At 44.6% G+C, this 18,366-nt stretch overlaps 1 protein-coding gene across 18 annotated transcripts in view; it reads left to right on the top strand.

Moving 5' to 3' along the window:
• The window catches only part of CACNA1D (calcium voltage-gated channel subunit alpha1 D), a 319,702-nt gene that overhangs the window by 194,566 nt on the left and 106,770 nt on the right, over positions 1–18,366 (top strand). The gene's annotated exons all lie outside the window — the stretch shown is intronic.

Below are 18,366 nucleotides of genomic sequence, written 5' to 3'. Positions count from 1 at the left end.
AAAAGAAGAGCAAATTAGATGCAAGGAAAGTAGAAAAAAAGTAATGAAGGACAGAAGTCAATAAAATAGAAAACACAAAGAATAAAGTTAACAAAGAAGAAAGTGGACAAGCTCAATAAAATCCCTAGCAAGACTAATCAAAAAAGAAAAAAGAGCAAGTGATAAATTATCAGTATTAGAAATGAAAGAAGGGACGTCACAGTAATTACAGATACTAAAATGATAAGAGAGTAGGCTAAACAATTTTATGACAGTAAGTTCAGTAACTTAGAAATGGGCAAATTCCTTGAAAAACACAGCTTATCAGAACTGACTCAAGAAGAAATAAAAGACTGAAAAGCCCTAATTTGCTTTTTAAATGGAATTCAGAATCACAAACTTTCAAAGAATACTGGAGGCCTAGATGATGTCAAAAATGAATTCTGTCAAACAATTTAGAAAGAAAGAAGACCATTTCTAGAAAAAGCTCTTTCAGATAATAGAGGAGGAGGGGACATTCCCAAACTCATTTTATAATAGCGAAACTTAACAGACATAATAAGAAAAGAACAATATCCTTCATTAATAGAGATGCAAAAATTCTCAAATATTAGCAAATTGAATCTAGCAATATTAAAGGAATAATACTTCATGGCCAAGTGGGGTTATACTAGAACTACAAGGTTGATTCACCATTGGAAAATCAAACAGTGTAATTTACCATATTAACAGAATCAAGGATAAAAGTCATATGATCATCTCAATAAATGCAGAAAATGCCACTGACAATATTCTATAACCATTCATGATAAAAACCTAGCAAACTAGGAATATATGGGAATTTCCTCAACCTGAAAAAGGTCATCTACAAAAAAAGCTATAACTGACATCGTACTTAATGATGAAAGACTGAATACTTTATTCCTAAGATTAGGAACAAGATAATCATTTCTTTCTCACCCTTTTTATTCAACGTTACACTGGAGGTACCAGCCAGTACATTAAGGTAAGAAAAAAAATAATAAAAGGCAGAAAGATTAGAAAGAAAGCAAAAACTGTTTCTATTCTCAGAAAACATGATTGTTTACATGGAAAGTTCTAATGAATAGACCAAAAAATCTCCTAGAATTAGTAAGTGCATATAGCAAGGTCATAGGATAGAAGATCACTATACAAAAATCAGTTTTATTCCTATATACAAACTGTAAGCATGTGGAAAATAAAACCTGAGAAGATATCATTTACAATAGCATAAATTAAAATACATAGGAATAAAGATAAGAAAAGATATGGATGACCTCTACACTGAAAACTGCATAGCACTGATTAGTAAAATTAAAATTGATCTAAATAAATGATGATGTTCCATGATCATGGGTTAGAAGACTCAGTATCGTTAAGATGTAAAATTTATTTATGCATTCTTCAAATTTATCTATGTTCAGTGCTGTCCAGTTTATAAATCTTAATAGCCTTTTTTTTAGAAACTGGGGATTCTAATATTTTTATTGCAAAGGACCTATAATAACTAAAACAGTTGTGACAAAGAACAAAGTTGGAGGACTTACATTATCTGAGCTCAAAACTTATCATAAAGTGAAGTAAATACAGCGTCATTTTGGCATAAAGATAGATATACAGAACAATTGAATGGAATAGAAAGTCCAGAAATACATATATATGATCAATTGTTTTTTGACAAAGGTGCTAAATAATCCAGTGGAAAAAGGATAATCTTTTCAGTAAAATGCTGTAAAAACTGGATATCTGTCTGCAAAAAAAATGAACTTTGATCCTTAGGTCACACTAGACACAAACACTGACTTGAAATAGATCACAGATCTAATTAAAAAGCTAAAAATAGGGCCGGCCTGGTGGTGAAGCAGTTAAGCTCGCATGTTCTGCTTCCGTGGTCTGGGGTTCGCAGGTTCAGATCCTGGGTATGGACATGGCACCGCTTGGCAAGCCATGCTGTGGTAGGTGTCCCACATATAAAGTAGAGGAAGATGGGCACGGATGTTAGCTGAGGACCAGTCTTCCTCAGCAAAGAGAGGAGGGTTGGCAGCAGATGTTCGCTCAGGGCTAATCTTCCTCAAAAAAAGAAAAACTAAAAATAAAAATTATTTCTGTGCTTCAGAAATAAAAAATTGAAAGGGAAACCACACAATGGGAGAATGTATTTACAATATATATATTTGTCAAAGGGTTTGTGTCTAGAATATACAAAGAAGTTTTAGCAAATAATGACATAACCCAACAAAAATTGGCAGAAGTCTTAAACAGATACTTGACAAGAAAATATACAAATAGCCAATGTACATGTAAAGATGTTCAATATCATTAGTCATCTGGGAAGTGCAAGTTAAAACTGCAATGAGATTCTACTACATGTGTAGTAAAATAGCTAAAACCGCAAAGACTGACAGTATCAAGTGTTGGTAAGAGTCGAGAGCAACTGATACGCTCATACATTGCTCATAGAAACGTGAAATGGTACAACCACTTGGGAAAAGTGTGTCAGTTTCTCAAAGTTAAATGCATACTTACCATGTGGCTCAGCAGTTCAATTCTAGGTATTTACCCAAGAGAAATAAAAACCTCTGTCCACAAAATGACTTGTACAGGAACATTCATGGAGCTTTGTTCATGGTAGCTCCAAAATGGAAAACCCCTAAGGTCTATCAACAGGTAAATAAATAAGCGAATTGTGGTGTATTCTAGACTTTGGAATACTGTTCAGCAGTAAAAAGGAATGAAGTACTAATATAACATTATCAATGGGGCTCAAAGGCAATTTGCTAGGGGAAAGAAGCCAGGTACAAAAGAGAACATATGGTGAAGTTCTGAAAGAAGCAAAATTTATCTGTAATACAGAAATCAGGTCGTTGATTTCCTTGGGTGGGAGGAGGAAGAGTCAACTGGGAAAGGGGATGAGAGAACTTTCTGGGAGGTGTTATAAATGTTCTATATCTTGATTGGGATGTTGTGTCCATGGTGTCAACATTAGCCAAACCATAAACTTAAACCATGTGCATCTTATTGTTCATGATTTGTAGCTCGATAAAATTGATTTAAAATACCACTAAAATAGAATTAAAAGAGACTTCTGCCTCTGGTCAAGATGAGTAACAGATACCAGATTTACCTTCCCACCTGAAACAACCACAGTAAAACCAAAAACAGACAACATATGTAAAACAGTGGTTTTCAAGACACTGGACGTGAGACAATGAAGGACAGTGATTCCTGAGAAACAAGAAATAAACCAAATAAGCTCCATGGTTGTCCCAGCTTACTGGTTTGAGAGAGTTCCTGAGCCATGGCATGAGGCAGGGGAACCCAGGCAGAGCCCTACAGTCTCCCTGAGTTGAGAAGACGAAGCTAAGATTCTGCAGAAACTAAGGTGGCTAAAGTATGCAGCACAGAGTACTGGAGTGCAGAGAATTTCATAGAAGGAGAACTCTAGAGGTCAGTAGAAGGTCCCCCTTAAGTATTCAGCAGAGTCCCTCTCAGCAAATGTGTGAGGAAACTACCCAAGGCTGGGGAAAGAACATTTGAATGGATTAGAAAGGACAGTATTCACTGCTCACATAGGGTCAGGATGTTGTCTATTCCCATCAGCCAGACTGGAAAAACTCAATTCACGGGACATTGGGTAGAGTACCCAGAAAGGATTTGCCTTAGTAGTGAGGAATTGTTAGCCCTAGACTGAGCGGTGCTCCAGACTGACCTAACAGATCATTAAAGCAAGACCTGAGAGGGTCGAACAGTTTGATCCAAGTTACTTTACTGCATCCCAGAACAAAGCACTAGAATATATATAGGAATAGAGAAATATGTAGCACCCAACAAGATGAAACTTACAATGTCTGGGAGTCAATCAAAAGTTACTAGGCATTCAAAGAATCAGAAAAACATGACCCGTAATGAGATTTAATCAATCAGTTGAAACCAATCCAGAACTCACACAGATGTTAGAATTAGCAGGAAAAGGACATAAAAAGAATCATAATTATATTCGATATGTTCAAAATGTCAAGCAGAAAAGCGGAAGATACCCAAAAAAAGGCCTCAAAAATCAAGATCCTAGGAATAAATCTAGTGAAAGATGTACAAGACCTCTTCTACACAAAACTTTGCTGAAAGAAATTAGACTTACAGAAATGGAAGGATATATGGTGTTCATGGATTGGAACACTCAATTTATTACCATGTCAGAAAACAAGTTGAATAAGAAAAGATGCACTTTTTTTGGAAAAGAGAAGAAAGGCAGGTATAAGTTTGGTTTGGTAGTAAGAAGCTGGAAGTATTCCTGCCTGATTCCTGGTTTCTCTGAAGCAGGAGGCAGGGTTAAGTGCTGAGGGTAAAAGGGTAGGTGACAGAGTCGTGTGTCCAAAGAGAGTGGAGAAGGCTCAGCATAGTCATTGCGGGGAGTTAGGGAGTGAGTGGACGACAGGTAGCATCGATGTCCTATTCGAAGCTGGTGATGATGAATGCGTGTTGATGTCAGTGTATCCCACTGTATGTCTTTCTATAGCCATACTTGGCTGCTCTGATCCAGGCATGGAGAAAAGACAGTGTTTGAGCTTATCTAGGGCAAGAGTTCTGCTATCTGTGTATAGTAAAAAGATGAAAGAGAGTTTAGGGTAGCAGCAAGAACATCTCTGATGGATCCTGAAGTCTAAGGTAGGTTAAGAGGGATGGAGAGGCCTAACAGATTGGGAGAAAATGCAGGAGTCTTTGGACTGACATTCCAAAGAGGTTTAAAATGTTTATATTGGGAGTAGTTAAACAAGTCAGCTGATATGAGAGGAGGTTGTGGTCAAAGAGCAAAAAGCTTGATTTCATGGTTAGAGATGATAAAAATTGAGGGTCTGACAGTGGGATTGGGTGGTTGAGGTGGCATGGCGGAAATGGTCATTGGAGGTGAATTGAAAAGGTGGGGGTTGGCAGAGTCAACCAAGGGCTCCTGGAGTCCCCCAGGATGGTGGTGGAAGGAGGCTGGGAGGAGTCAGAGTCTCAGTTCAGGAGGTTAGGAGAAGACAGCACAGAGGAAGGGGAGGTCACCCAGCCCACTGGGACTATCCTCAAAGGAGCAGGGGTTTTTTTTTGGTTTGATTTTTATGGCAGGATGAGGGAGTATTGGTCATCATGTGAAGGGGAACAGAAAAGCAAAGAGGGCATCAGCTCCACTTTGAGACCCTGAAGTGGGTGGGCAGCAAAGCAGTAAGCTTACAGGTGACCCAGGTTTCCATTACAGCCTGGAGAATGGGGACCCTTTGATGAGGTTGAGAGAACAGGAGAACATGCCCTCTGAGCAGCAATTCCAGAGGGCACAGGGAAGGGTTGCAGAATGAGGGGAAGCTGAGGAAGTTCAGAGGAACGTGGGAATTGGGCGTTGGACATGAGCCTCGTACTTTGGGCAGTGGCTGGAGGCATCCACAAAGAGAGGAGAGGCTTGCGGGTAGCAAGGTCTTCTGATAGGGGAGGGTCCTTGGCTAACAGAGAGCCTGGCTCACTTGGTCTAGGGCAATGTGGTCCAACCATTGTGGTTTGGCTCACACAGCCTGTGGTGTGTGCTGGAAGCTTCAGTCTCCGCAGAGGCAGCCTGGGGTGCTGGTTATTCCAGCAGATATGGATAGCCCAGCCAAGGGTTGTGGCAGTGCTGTGGCTCAGATCTCTGAGTGCTGCTTGGCTTGCGGTGGCTCCCTTGGCTGCAGGGATGGCTGGTTGCTGTGGTTATTGGTTTCTACGTGTTGTAGTGGGAAGAGCTCTAGGTGAGAGGTCAGAGTCCTGGCGCTCGTCTTGGTTCCGTCCTTCCTAGAGACGTGGCTTTTGTCAATACGCTTCATTTCTCCAACTCAAGGTTTTCTCACTCCTAAAGTTGGACGGCCCCGTTTGCCATGTAATTGCAGAGCTGTTGTAAGAACCAAGGAGAGAAATGGAAGGGAGGAGATTTTGTCAACCGAAGAGACCTTTCCAAATGTGAGGAGTGCTCAACGTTAGCCAGGTTGTCGTCTCCCTCTAGGAGATTGTTTCTGAGAGTTTGAAAAGCCTTCTTATTTGCAGTCTGAACATTAACTTGCCAGCTCTTCTCTCCAGGGCCCCACATCTTTTCAGATCCTGGAGTGGCACTTGAAGCACGAGCCTAATTTCCCTAAGTCTGATTGTCGTTAAGAGTTTGGTTGGATTCAGGTATAAAATATTAATCCACTCAGAACTAGATCATGCCCTTGAAATTCTGCTTTAAAATAAATCTTGGTTTCAGTTATCTACTGGCACCTTTGGAGCCTCCAAGCATTTGGGGCTTTTCAGCTCCTGAGTCTGGGAGGCTGGTGCTGCATCTGAAGGATTCTAATTCAGTGGGCAATGCACACCGCCTGCCAGAGGGGTGCCGTTCCCAGAGGCCCACCTGTCCTTGAATCATTTGCTATTGCTTATGAACACGCTTACAGAGGCGTGCCAAGGGACTCCAGGGCTCTGCATGATGCCAGCCCCTGCACCCTCTCCCTCTTTGGCTCTCAGTCAAGTATATTTTAGCACCATCTGAACCTAGCAATGTGCCCTAGGAGCACAATGAAGGGTTTAGTTAGAGTGGGCACTCCTGAGGAAGCCAGACTCAGGTTGGGTGTTGAGGGAAGGGCATCTGTAAGGATATAAAGAAAGGAGGGCATGGGCTGGCCCAATGGCCTAGTGGTTAAGTTCTAAGTGGTTAAGTGTGCTCCGCTTTGTCGGCCCAGGGTTTGTGGGTTCAGATCCTGGGCACAGACCTACATACCACTCATCAAGCCATGTTGTGATGGCATCCCACATACATAATAGAGGAAGACTGGCACAGATGTTAGCTCAGCAACAATCTTCCTCAAGCAAAAAGAGGAAGATTGGCAATGGATGTTAGCTCAGGGCCAATCTTGCTCACCAAAAAAAACGGAAAAAGTGGAAAGAAAGGAGGGGCATGTTTCAGATCCTGACAAATGGTGAGGACAGCAGGACCTGGTGCATCACCCACATCAGGAGCCAGTGAGGCTGCCAGGGTGCTCTGTGCTGGCTGGTGAGCAGTGGGGCAGAAGCATGGATACGTAGTTGGGAATGCCCAGTGAAGAGGCAGGACTTTTTTCTTTAATTTATGGGAGCTGTTAAGGTGTTTGGACAATAAGGTGATTGAGGACAGCTGGGCCTGGAAGGTAAAGCTGGTGCCTTGCAGGGGGGGTGGAGTAAGGAGAGCCGTGGGCTTGGGGGCTGTGGCACTGGGCTGGGTGTGAGGTGATGGGAGTCTGGGCTGGGGTACGGTGGTGGAGATGGAAGTGACGGAGTCCACGTGGAAGATAGTTGTGGGCCGGTGTCTCTCAGATGAGGAGAGATCTGTAGATTTGATTGTCAACTCTGCAGTATGGATAGTGTGAGAGAATGATTATCGCTTATTATTGTCGTTAATGTAGCAGCTAAGATAGATGCCAGGCACTGGGCCAGGGGCTTTATAGTTTATTTCATTCAATCTTCTTTACTACTTTTGTGAAGTGTTTTTTGCTTCGGTTTTACAGATGATGATAGCAAAGTTCAGAGAGGTTTATCGTTTTTCTCAAAGTCACATAATTAGTCAGTAAGGAATTCCTAGTAAGCTAGGAATTAAATCTAGATCTGCTTGTCTCCAGACCCCAGGCTGCTTTTCTCATCAGTTGGAAGTTCTTTCCGTGTCTGGTGAGGGGGAACTCCCTGTGGGGTCCCATCTATTCTGACTGGGTCTGTGCTGAGACCTCCTGGACCGTTCTGTTCTTCATGCTTTGTCTGTTTCTTTCTCTTCCCAAAATTAATTACTCAAAGCAAAGTGGAATAGTGGAATATGAAGGCTTCAAAGAAATTGGTTTCTCTTTTCCTCTTAAAACTGCATGTGAATAAGGGTCATTCTAGCTCAAGTGGTCCTTTTGGATCCTGTTACTGAGGGGCAGATCTCTCTGAATCCCTGAATCTCTCCTGTAATATGATGTCCGTCCCCCTGTTCTCAGCTAAGTCTGATGGTTCCGAAGGGGCACTTCCTACCCATCCTGTCCTTGGAGGAGGAGCTCCCCCTGGGGAGGAGAGACCCCGTCTCCTCTCAGGGCCTCCCCCCAGGTGGTTTGCCTTTGACATGGCCAGGGAGCAGGATTTGAGCTGAAATTCCTGTAGGTATTGCTGCTTTGGGGACAGCCCAACAGGTGGGCTCAGTTCCAGCTTCTTCCCGAGGCCAGCGTTGCTCATCTGCAGTCAGACCCTGCCTGCAGCAGGCATTTGAATAGGTGGATCCAGCTGTCTGTCCATTGCAGGCAGTTTATCCAGGCCCTTCACACAGCACACTGTGTTGGTGCATAAGCAGGGCATGCCCTGGGGATGCTGGTACCTTCAAACATGTTTATTTATTTATTTATTTTTTAAAGATTTTATTTTTCCTTTTTCTTCCCAAAGCCCCCTGGTACATAGTTGTGTATTTTTAGTTGTGGATCATTCTAGTTGTGGCATGGGGGATGCCGCCTCAGCATGGCTTGATGAGTGGTGCCATGTCCACGCCCAGGATCTGAACCTGCGAAACCCTGGGCCACCGAAGCGGAGTGCATGAACTCAATCACTTGGCCTCAGGGTCGGCCCTAAACATGTTTATTTTTAATGTTTCTGCCATCCTCCCCAGTCAGACTTCAGGAACACATTTTCCTTATTTTTCTTTGAAAACTGGAATCTGACAAGTCCAGCAAGGTATGTTTCTCAAGTAGCAGTATTTGAAGCCCGTCATGAGAAGACGTGATGATGTTGGCTTGGCTCCTTTGATGGAGTGATATATTTCATTCAGAGAAAGTGCTGTCAGACAAGAGGGCCCACGTTTTTGAAGAATACCTCTTAACACATGTTTTATAAAAAACAAATTGAAACAAGAAGTCTAGAACTTTTAGCATGCAACCTGCATGGATGATTCTTGGGGTAGATTTTCTGCTAGAAACATTGGAATGTCTTTAGTAGCCGTGGAAATTAACTTCAAAGAGAGAGCAACTCTTCTGTCCTCAGACAAGGAGATGCCGTGAAGGAAGTATGTCTCATTCTAAGATTCCTGACGAAGTTTATTTCCATGGCTGACATTTTTACGCTTGTATGGGACTCTGGCTGTCTGCATTTTCATTTTTTGTTTTTAGTGACAGTGGGTACAGTTTCAGGTGATAGAAAGTTACATGGGTGTTTGCGATCAGACATCTCCAACGCAGAGCCCACAATCTATGTCCTTGACACAATCATTAATGTAAAACCTGAGCCTAGAAAGGTATTTATTAAATTTACTTACCGTTTTTATTGAGCAGCTAATAGTCGCCAGGGTTTGTGATGAGGAATCGATACACAAAGATATGACAGACACAGCCCGTTTTTCACACAGCTTACAGGCTAGCGTGTAAAAGAGAATATTAAATACCAGTTGCAGGGCTGTGAAATAAATTCTACACAAGAGGCTCCGAGGACCTTAGAGAAATGTTCCTACAGGCTGACCTAGCCGGGTGGGATGGTCTCTGGAAGAGCAGCTGAGGCTCAGGGAACAGCACACACAGTTGCCTGGAGCTGAAGGAGATCTCTGTGCCTTGGAGAAGTGAGTGAACTCGAGGATGGCTGGAGCACAGAGTTCAAGCAGGGAGTGGTCAGAAGGGACCAGGAGAGAGAAAGACCGGACAGACCGTGCATTTGCTCACTCCGTGCCGATGCCCGTTGCTCTTGTGCAGGGTGAGTGCCACATGTGCCCCTTCCCTGAGGTTTGGTGTGCACAGGCTGCTCAGGGGCTGGCCGTTCACCACAGATCACTCAACCTAGTCGTTAAAAGCTAGGAACACCTACTTTGAAATTGGTTCATCTTCCCCGAAGATGGAAACTATTTTAAAGCATCTTCACAGATTTTCATGTCAATAAAAGCAGTCAAGGACATGAAAAGGGGAGGATTGCTTTGAGAAAATCCCTTAATACACCGAACAGAAAAATTAGGCACTGAATCCTTTACGAAAGGTTTCACCATGGAGTTTATTTCAGTAATGAATTCCCAAAGAATAGTCATAGTGTGGTTTGATGATTAGAAATGTGATTGTTAAACATTTTCCCCAACATATTTAACTGTGTAAACAGGGGTCCTCCATTCTCTCTTCTCCCTTTGGCCCACCAGTGGTTCCCCTTCACTGGCAAGTGGCCAGTGCCTAACTTGTCGGTGAAGAACACTCTCACAGGTTAGCTCTTTCCCTTCGCTGGATGTTGTCTGCAAAGGAGCAGATCTTATGGATGAGGTGCTGCGGTTCCAAGGCCTCCGTCCCCACTCCGACCTGTTCATCTCATGCAGAGAGAACGTGCCTTGGCTAGTCCTGGCTTTTTGTGGTTGAGGGAAAACTGGAACAAAGCTAATGATATTGCTGAACTTTGAACTGAACCGGTGCCAATAATTAAAAACAATTTTTGTGAAACATCACACGTTAGTGTTGATTTTTTTCAAAACAGTTTCCTTGAAAAGGAACTGAACTTATGCGCTTTCCAAAAAATTAGATTTAAACATAATTTTTTCAAACCAAGCTACTTTTTTCATTCTGTTTCATTTCCTTTATGTCTGTGAGGGGGAAATAACTTAGGTCTAAGGAGGACTGGCCTCTGCCGATAAAAATCAGTGGGTTACTTCTTCAACTTCCCCTTACTCTTTGACTTTTTGTAAATGCTGCTTGCTTTGTTTTTGGTGAATTTGTGAGTCCTCTGCTCTACCAGAAATCTGAGTCCTTGTGATTCTGTTGCCTTGCTCACTGGACCTTTCTATGCTAGTTTGTGTTTGTTTTCTGTGTGTTTGTGTGTGCGGGTGCATGTGTGTGGATTTAAAAGTGTTGAGTTTGTCTAAATTTAATTCGTGTGAGTCTGGTTAAAACAAATAGCATTACAACCCCAGAAAAACCCTATCTCTAAATCAACATGATTTCCAGTGGCCCATTTATTTTATGGGGCATTTGAGAAATAACAAATTCCAGAGCAAACTGTGTGTCGTCCTTCTGCATTTGGCGCGGTCACGTTTGACCTGCCCTGCCCTTTGAATGCGTTGGCTTGCTTCAGGCTAAGCATGCTCTCTCTGGTGGTGTTGACTGAGCCAGGGCTCCCAGAGTGCAGGATGACAGGGCCTGAAAATCTGGGCCGTGTTAGGGTTTGGGGAGCTCTCTGCAGAGTATGGGGCCTGTGCCCAGACCCTAGGGGTTGCATAGGGTATCCCAGGAGGGAGGCTGGCTGGTTCTGGGCAGAGTCTGTCCCTGGAGCGGTGCTTCCTGGGGAGTGAAGGACGGCATGTGGGGAGATGAGCAGAGAGGTGCTATCACTTTTCCTAAGCCTGAGTTGGGGCTCTGCAAAAAATCAGAATGTGGGGGTTAGCAGTGCATTCTGTCCTGCCCCTCCCGTCCTAGTCCTGACTAGTAAGTATCCGCCTATGCATCTCCTGAGCCAGGAGGCAGAGGGATCAGGCATCCCGTGGAAAGAGCCCTTGGTTTGGGGCCTGGTTATTCTGTTCACAGGGCATATGGCACCGGCCAGTACATTACCTTGTTGAACCTCAGTCTTGGCCTTTGTGAGACGGGAGTGAAAGTCCTCATCCTGCCTGTCCCACAGTGAGGTAGTGAGGGGCCTGTGGGACTGTCAATGGGAAGACACTTTGAGGACTCCAAATAAAAATCCCCAAACCTAAGAGGTCTTTTCTGTTATTGCTAGAGAGGGTGGTGGTGGTGGCCTGGACAGGCTCTCCTGCAGGAAATTGATTTCCTGTTCCCCCAGTTGAGCAGGCTCAGACCTGCTGGCGCTGCCGTTGTTTGGTTGAGGGTGGGGGCACCAGGGCCAGGCAGTCACAGGTGAAGGCTGCTTAAGGCGGCCGTGGGCTCAGACTGTGCCTGTCTCACAGCCCTCCGCCTGTTCTCTCTGTTTCTCTCTCCCATTGGAAGGTCTCTCCTGTGTGAGTGTCAGGGGGCAGGTGGCTGCACATCGCTCTGTAGAAAGAACCACTTCCAGCCATTTCTTCTGAATTCTCTGAGCCCTGCTGCTTCTTGGCATTGGTACCACCAGACTTGGCTGCCAGATCTAAGAGAGGGCGCCAGACTGCTGCCCAGGGACAGGAGCAGAAAGTGAGGAAGGGACCATTGGCAGCAGTTGGGGTCCTGCCTTCCAAGCTGTAGAGGAAGCCTGGGAGACTCAAGTTATGGCACAGTTGCACATAACACAGGGTGATGTGTTGCCAGGCGCTGGCCTGAGTGGGATGGGGGATGTGGCGTGGGCCTGGCCAAGGTGTTAGTCCTTCTCTACCAAAGGTCCCTGTCTGCACCCCTCCGGGGAAGTTGCTGCTTCCCAAGTTCCCAAGGCCACCCGTTTCATCTTTGGTGGACTTGGACTATTGGAAATTTTTTCCTTATGTTGTGCTGAAAGCAGTCTTTTCAAACTTCTGGCCACTCCCTGGGGCACACAGCAAATCTGCTGCTGCTTTTCGAAGCAGCCTTCCCAAGATGGAGGACAAGGCACGTGGCTCTTTTGCATCGTCTCTTCTCCATCTAACCTCCTGTTTGTCATTCCTCTGCCCCCGCCCACCCAGCCTTTCTTCCCAAAGAGATAGACAGGGAATGTTTATGTGGCAGGTGGGGCGTCATGTGGCCCTGCAGGAAGGTCCATATTAGCTGAGAAGGTGACACTGGGTGTGTCAGACCTTGGGGCCCAGCGTGAAAGGGTGGAGGTGAAGTGACCATTAGTGAGAAAGTTGGGGGGCAGTAATGACAGGCCTCATAGGTACTTTTCCAAACAGCTGTGTAAGAAAGTTGGGAGTTTGATTAGAACCATATTATTTTTGACTTGCATTTTTATTGATGTTAAATGTGATCACCCAAGAGTTTACGGAATGCCTTCTGGCCTCCTCACCACCGTTTCCTCCCTGTTTTGATCTCATCTTCACACATCTCTCTTATAAAACTCTCCCCTATCAGACTTCTCTTGGTTCCTCATTGCCTATGGGAAAACAACCCAGATCTCCTAGTTTGGGATTTAAGACCCTTCCAGGACTGGCTATAAGCTGTTTTATGATCCTCATCCCTTTATGCGTCTACTGTCTTCTTCCTCTGCCTCCTCTGTGGCCGTGTTGAGGTCCTTTGGAGGGAGGGTGGATTCAGGAGCTGGATGGGCTCATGTGACCAACCTCCCTGAGCCTCGGTTTTTGCCTAATGAGGGTAATAACAGTCCTTCCCTCACAGTCAGCGCTCTCCAGTGAGAATGGGGTGGGGCTTTGGCTGGGCTCTGTTAAGGAAACCACGCTGAGGAGGCTCACTGGGAAAGGGCACACACACATCCACGTCTCAGTCTCCAACAAGTAGAGCGCTCTGGTGATTCAAAGGAGGACAGAACTCTTCGGACAGAGTAGCCAGGGGAAGCTAGGTCTTGAAAGGTGAGCCGGTATTCAAAGATGAAAGAAGGCTGTTCAGGTGGCTAGAGTTCTGTAGACAAAGGCTCAGAGGGTTGAGGAATTGAGAAGACTGTAGCCAAAGTACAAGGTGTACATTTATAAGAAGGAGAAATAAAGCTGGAATAGCAGGTGGGAGAAGGCTGCAAGGCCCTGAGTGCTGGGTTGCGGCATTTGACCTTGATTCCTGAGGGCAGCAATGAGGAGCTGTGAGGCATTCTGTGCCGGACCACACCAGGATGGAATCCAGGTCTGCGGTTCCTTGAAGCTGAGGGGAAACCCTGATGAAGTGCTCTGGCTAGAACTCCTTCAGGGCCCTCGGTGGGCGAGGTGTGTGCAGACTGGCCAGCGTAAGACACTTGGTAGTTGTCACGTCCAGCTGGCGGAGAGAGTCCTCACTGAGAAGTTGCTCCTTACAAAGGAGGTAGAACTGGAGGGAAGACTTTTATCAACCTGGAGACACAAAATCCACCCCATGAGGCCCGTAAATAATAAGGGGGACTGGCAGGCTGGGGACGGAGGCTGCTCCGGATGGTGTGCCTGGGCTCAGATGCTCTCGTTTCATGCTTCTGGGCGATCCCGGGGATCCTGGGCTTTCTGTCCTGGTGCATTCTGGCCTCTTAAGGAGTAGGCTCAATTTGTCGTGTGCGTTTTTTGTACCCAGACTTCTTGCACGCCTGCTTGAAGGGGGGCTTCCTGGGGGAGACAGAGATGTGGAAAGAAAAACATAAGAAATGAACAACATTGTCCCTCCCACAAGGAGCCTACAAGCTAGCTGGTAAACTGAAGTGAATATATAACAGCATAAATTTACATTTGATTAGAGTGATTACATTTTCCAAACACTTTCAAAAATTTTCTACTGGAAGTAATTTCAAACGTACAGAAAAGTTGCAAGAAGAATAGCAGAGTGAATAATCCATGCATCCTTTACTCCAATTCACTTATTATTAACATGGTATTAATATTTTATCTCTTTTGCTTTTTCACTTGTTATCTATAAAGGAGTGTGAACTGATTTTTTAAAGTATTAAAAAATTTATTACTGTCCTTATTTTGAGGCTCAAAATATCCCAGATTAGGCTGTTGGGAGGTGCTTCTCTGCCTCCTGTGTCCTTCTGGCATGCCCACATCATGTTTGGTTTTGTTTTTTTGGCAATGCCTCTGTGCTTTCTTAGTCTTGTACCTACCTTGCCCCACCCTAGAATTGGCCATTTCTCCAAAGCCTCCTGGTCCTCTTAAGGGCAAATGGTATTAGAGACCAAGATCTGGGTGCCAGATATGCTCATAACTACTGGGGTGTCTTTGTTTCTAGATCTTTTCAACAGACAGAGCTGGGAAATATTTGCATTTACGTACACATGCTTACATTTATGCTTATACACATCCATCTTTTAGAAATCATGAATTCACACCGATACCTCCGATTCCAGCCCATCCCAAGAGGGTTCTTTGTAGTCTTCCTCCCTTCCATATTTCTATATCCCTCCTTCCACAGTGAGAACCCTGGCTCCCAGCAACATTGACACATTTACTCATTGTTAAATCCTGTAATACATCAGAAATAAGTTCAGCATTGTTTCATGCATATCCCTGCAAAAAACAAACCTCCTACAGAGAGTTCAGCTTTTGTTTCTAGTCCTTCCCTCACTCCGTCCTGCTCGAGACTGAAAATGTGCAGTCAGAAGTCCATGAGCGACCTGAATTAGTTTTGTCTTTCTCCTTCAGTGTGGTATTCACTGGAAGTACAGTAATTCATTCATGTCATTCACTTCCAGTTTACAGGTATGTTTCCTCCATTCTGTCCTTGTTGATTTAATTTAAAATATTTTAATTTGTAGAATATTAACATGATTCCATAAGTCAAAACTGTAGACAAAGATATACTTAGTATTGTCACTCCATCCTTTATCCCCCCTATTCCATTGTCCCCATCCTCATTTTCTGCTTTATCGTCAGATACATCCTGCAGTAATATGTGTGTTTTTTTATTTCCTCTTCTTTCATGCATAAAGAATAGCATACTGCTATATGTGCCTTTTTGTCCAAGCACTTGTTATACCTCTCTTTTTTTGCTTGAATGCACCATAAACAAAATTCTGATCTGGAGCAAGTAGGCTTCTATCGCATGTGAGCTGTCAGGGGCCTCAGGTGGGATGTTCTGGAATGGAAGGTTTGTTGTGATGGGCCTGAGTTATTTTCAACTGAGCAGATAGCGGTGTGGGATGGATACGGCACTGGCTGGCCCATCGAGGGTGCTCTGAGCCCTGGGATCCCATGTTTCCTTTTGTGCTTCCCTCAGTTCTGCTGGGATCATGCAGCTTAGAGCCCATTCAGAGCTGTTCGCAGTTTTTCTCCCTTTGGTATTTGAGAAACTTCCTCCAATTCCCTTTTTTAATGCCCAGATTCAGCAACTGAAAATTATACATTTGAACTTCACATTTGTATAGAGCTTTGTGATTTTCACAGTATCTTATTGAATGTCTTACTTAAACCCTGTGAAACAGTAGAACAGGTATTATGTCTGTTTTGCAGGTGAGGAGACTGAAGCTCAGAAGAGAAAAGTGACAGAGCTGGGACCAGAATCCAGGTCTTCAGACCTAGAGCCCGGTGTGGTGTAGGAGGCAGGGGCACCTGGGTTTTCACAGAGATCCCACCCCCTGCACCTTTTCCTCCACTCTGTCTCTTAGCCGACAGGAGGAGACTGATGCCTTGTGAATCTGAGTTCTCTCCACGTCAGTAGACGTTACGTGCCTCTAAGTGTTAGGCCATTCAGAACTGTCTAAAGTCACTTCAGAGAGTTTCTATTAACAGCTTTGTTATATCATAGCAGTTACTATTAATTTATAGATTAGATTGTAATATTTTACATTATATTTGTAGATATTTTATAGAATAGATTGTAATAGTGACTATTATTTTAAATGGGCCATAAGTCAGGACTTGGCAGTGTTATTCTCACAAATTGTAGTCGCAGTAGGGTTTTACCTACGCGTGCTTTACTGTGTCCCAGGAACCAAGGATGTGCAACAGCGGTACAGCGCATTAGAGAGGGATTTTTTGTATTTCTAAGGTAAAAGAAACTTCATGAAATATAATAAAGCAAAATCCCATTTTATGAAGCCCTTAAGTTTTGCAGGGTAACTCTTTTACTATCTTTGTGATTTTTTTCAAGAACTCAAATCAACTATGAATCCAGAATAAGAATACCCTGTTTGTGTGTAATCATGTGAATTTAGTACTCCAAGTTCAGAATCAAAACACCTGCAAAGATTTGTGCTTGGGTACTTTTGGTAGACAATAGACTCGAAGGCCCACATACTTGTTCTTTATAGTGTTTTTAAGAAAACAAATTATATAATGCATTTTCACGTTGACACGTGACACTCCAGGGCCTCCACTTGTTGTTCAGGGGTGTGATTCTGGACTGAGTGTGACTTTTTCAAAATTCAGATTAATTTGGTGAACCTCCCCAGGACTGAGTTATGCGTGTCCCCTATCTCAGGAAACCTGGGAGGCCTAAAGTCCCAAATCATTCTCAGGATATGGTTTGCATGAGCAGCAAGATGCTGTGTGTGAAGGCCCTTCTTTTTTGAGACTGCAAGGTATTCTCCCCAGGAGGAAAGTTCCCTGGGCTGGGGGTTTAGAAAATGTCTGTGGGTCTTGATCAACTTGGGCTTATCCTGCAAACCCCCTGGAGTCAGCTCCTCTGTGAGCTGGACCTAGGATGCCTCACAGCCTTACCCCCTTCTCTCTTCCCGGAAGATGAAAGTGGGGACAGACCAGCCCTAACAGAGCCAAGGACAGGTTCCAGGGCATCCAAAAAAGTGGGAGATTTAGGAGTAGTGAGTGGTGTCCTTTCTAACCGTGGACAGGGGTGGCACCTTGGTGGGCAATCGAGTTTCTTATCTGAAGTATCAGTGTCTCTGGGTGTTCCAGTATCTGTTCCGCAGTATAATAGCCCAGAGTTGAGGGAGGGGAGGGAAGAGAGAGAAGAGGGGTTGGCTTTATGTAAGCAGGTCATTTCCCCCTTTGTCAGTTGGGTTGGGTTAATGAGGTCCCTGAGAGGGAGATGTGCCGGCTTTGGATTGGAAGGCAGACAGATGTACCCTCTGTCAGAATCCAGGGGTCTGTGTGCAGAGCTGCACTGCCTGTAATCTCATCTGCCTTCTTAGCAGCTTTTTAATCGTACTTACTAAATCCATAACTTGCATAACTTGGCTCCTGTAACAATTCATGGTTGGAAATGCAGATGGTTCCTTGTATATGAAAATTGCGTAATCATCCACCTGACTCTCAGACTTCCCTGAGCAAATGTGGGATTCTGTATACATGCATAGATAAAGGATTGCAGACACGAAAGGTAGAGTGAACAACGAAGAGTTGGGAACTTTTACGTGCCTGCCAAAGCTTTTCCGGGGCAGGTCTTCCCATAAATGGGCAGCAATCGTACTGCCTCTCCACCTACTACAGGGAAGACTTTTGGGGGAAAGATCATGGCAAGAAGTCAGGCTTAAGACCAACAGTGGTGCCCCACCAGTGTTCCATTTCCTGTGTGGGAAGGGAGAACGGGACTGTGAGGTGGATCTGCCCTGACCCTGTCCACTGCTCCGGCCAGAACCTGCAGTGCAAGTGGTGGGGATGGGAGCCTGGTGTGGGCACTGGGAAGGAGCCCATAAGGGCTCTTGGTTTGACCAAAGGGGTCACCATGCAATATGGATGCTAAGTTTTGTCTGAAAGTATTGCAGGAGCCCTAAACTGGGTGCTCTCTTTGGCCAAGCTTGGTCCTCCTGGGTCTTTTCTCTTTGCAGTGTAATGCCGGCTGTCTGACGGGGGTGTCTCTGGGGGAGGTGGGACATCTCCAAATTCAGGTGCTCAGCAGGGCTTGTCAAGAGGCCTGCTGTGGCAGCACATGGTGTTTCGGCCTAGGCTCCTTGGGATCG

The sequence above is a fragment of the Equus asinus genome, chromosome 21 (genome assembly GCF_041296235.1).
Source record: "Equus asinus isolate D_3611 breed Donkey chromosome 21, EquAss-T2T_v2, whole genome shotgun sequence".
NCBI classification, from domain to species: Eukaryota; Metazoa; Chordata; class Mammalia; order Perissodactyla; family Equidae; genus Equus; species Equus asinus.
The sequence above is the reverse complement of the archived record's forward strand: the minus strand, read 5'-3'. Positions and strand labels throughout refer to the sequence as shown.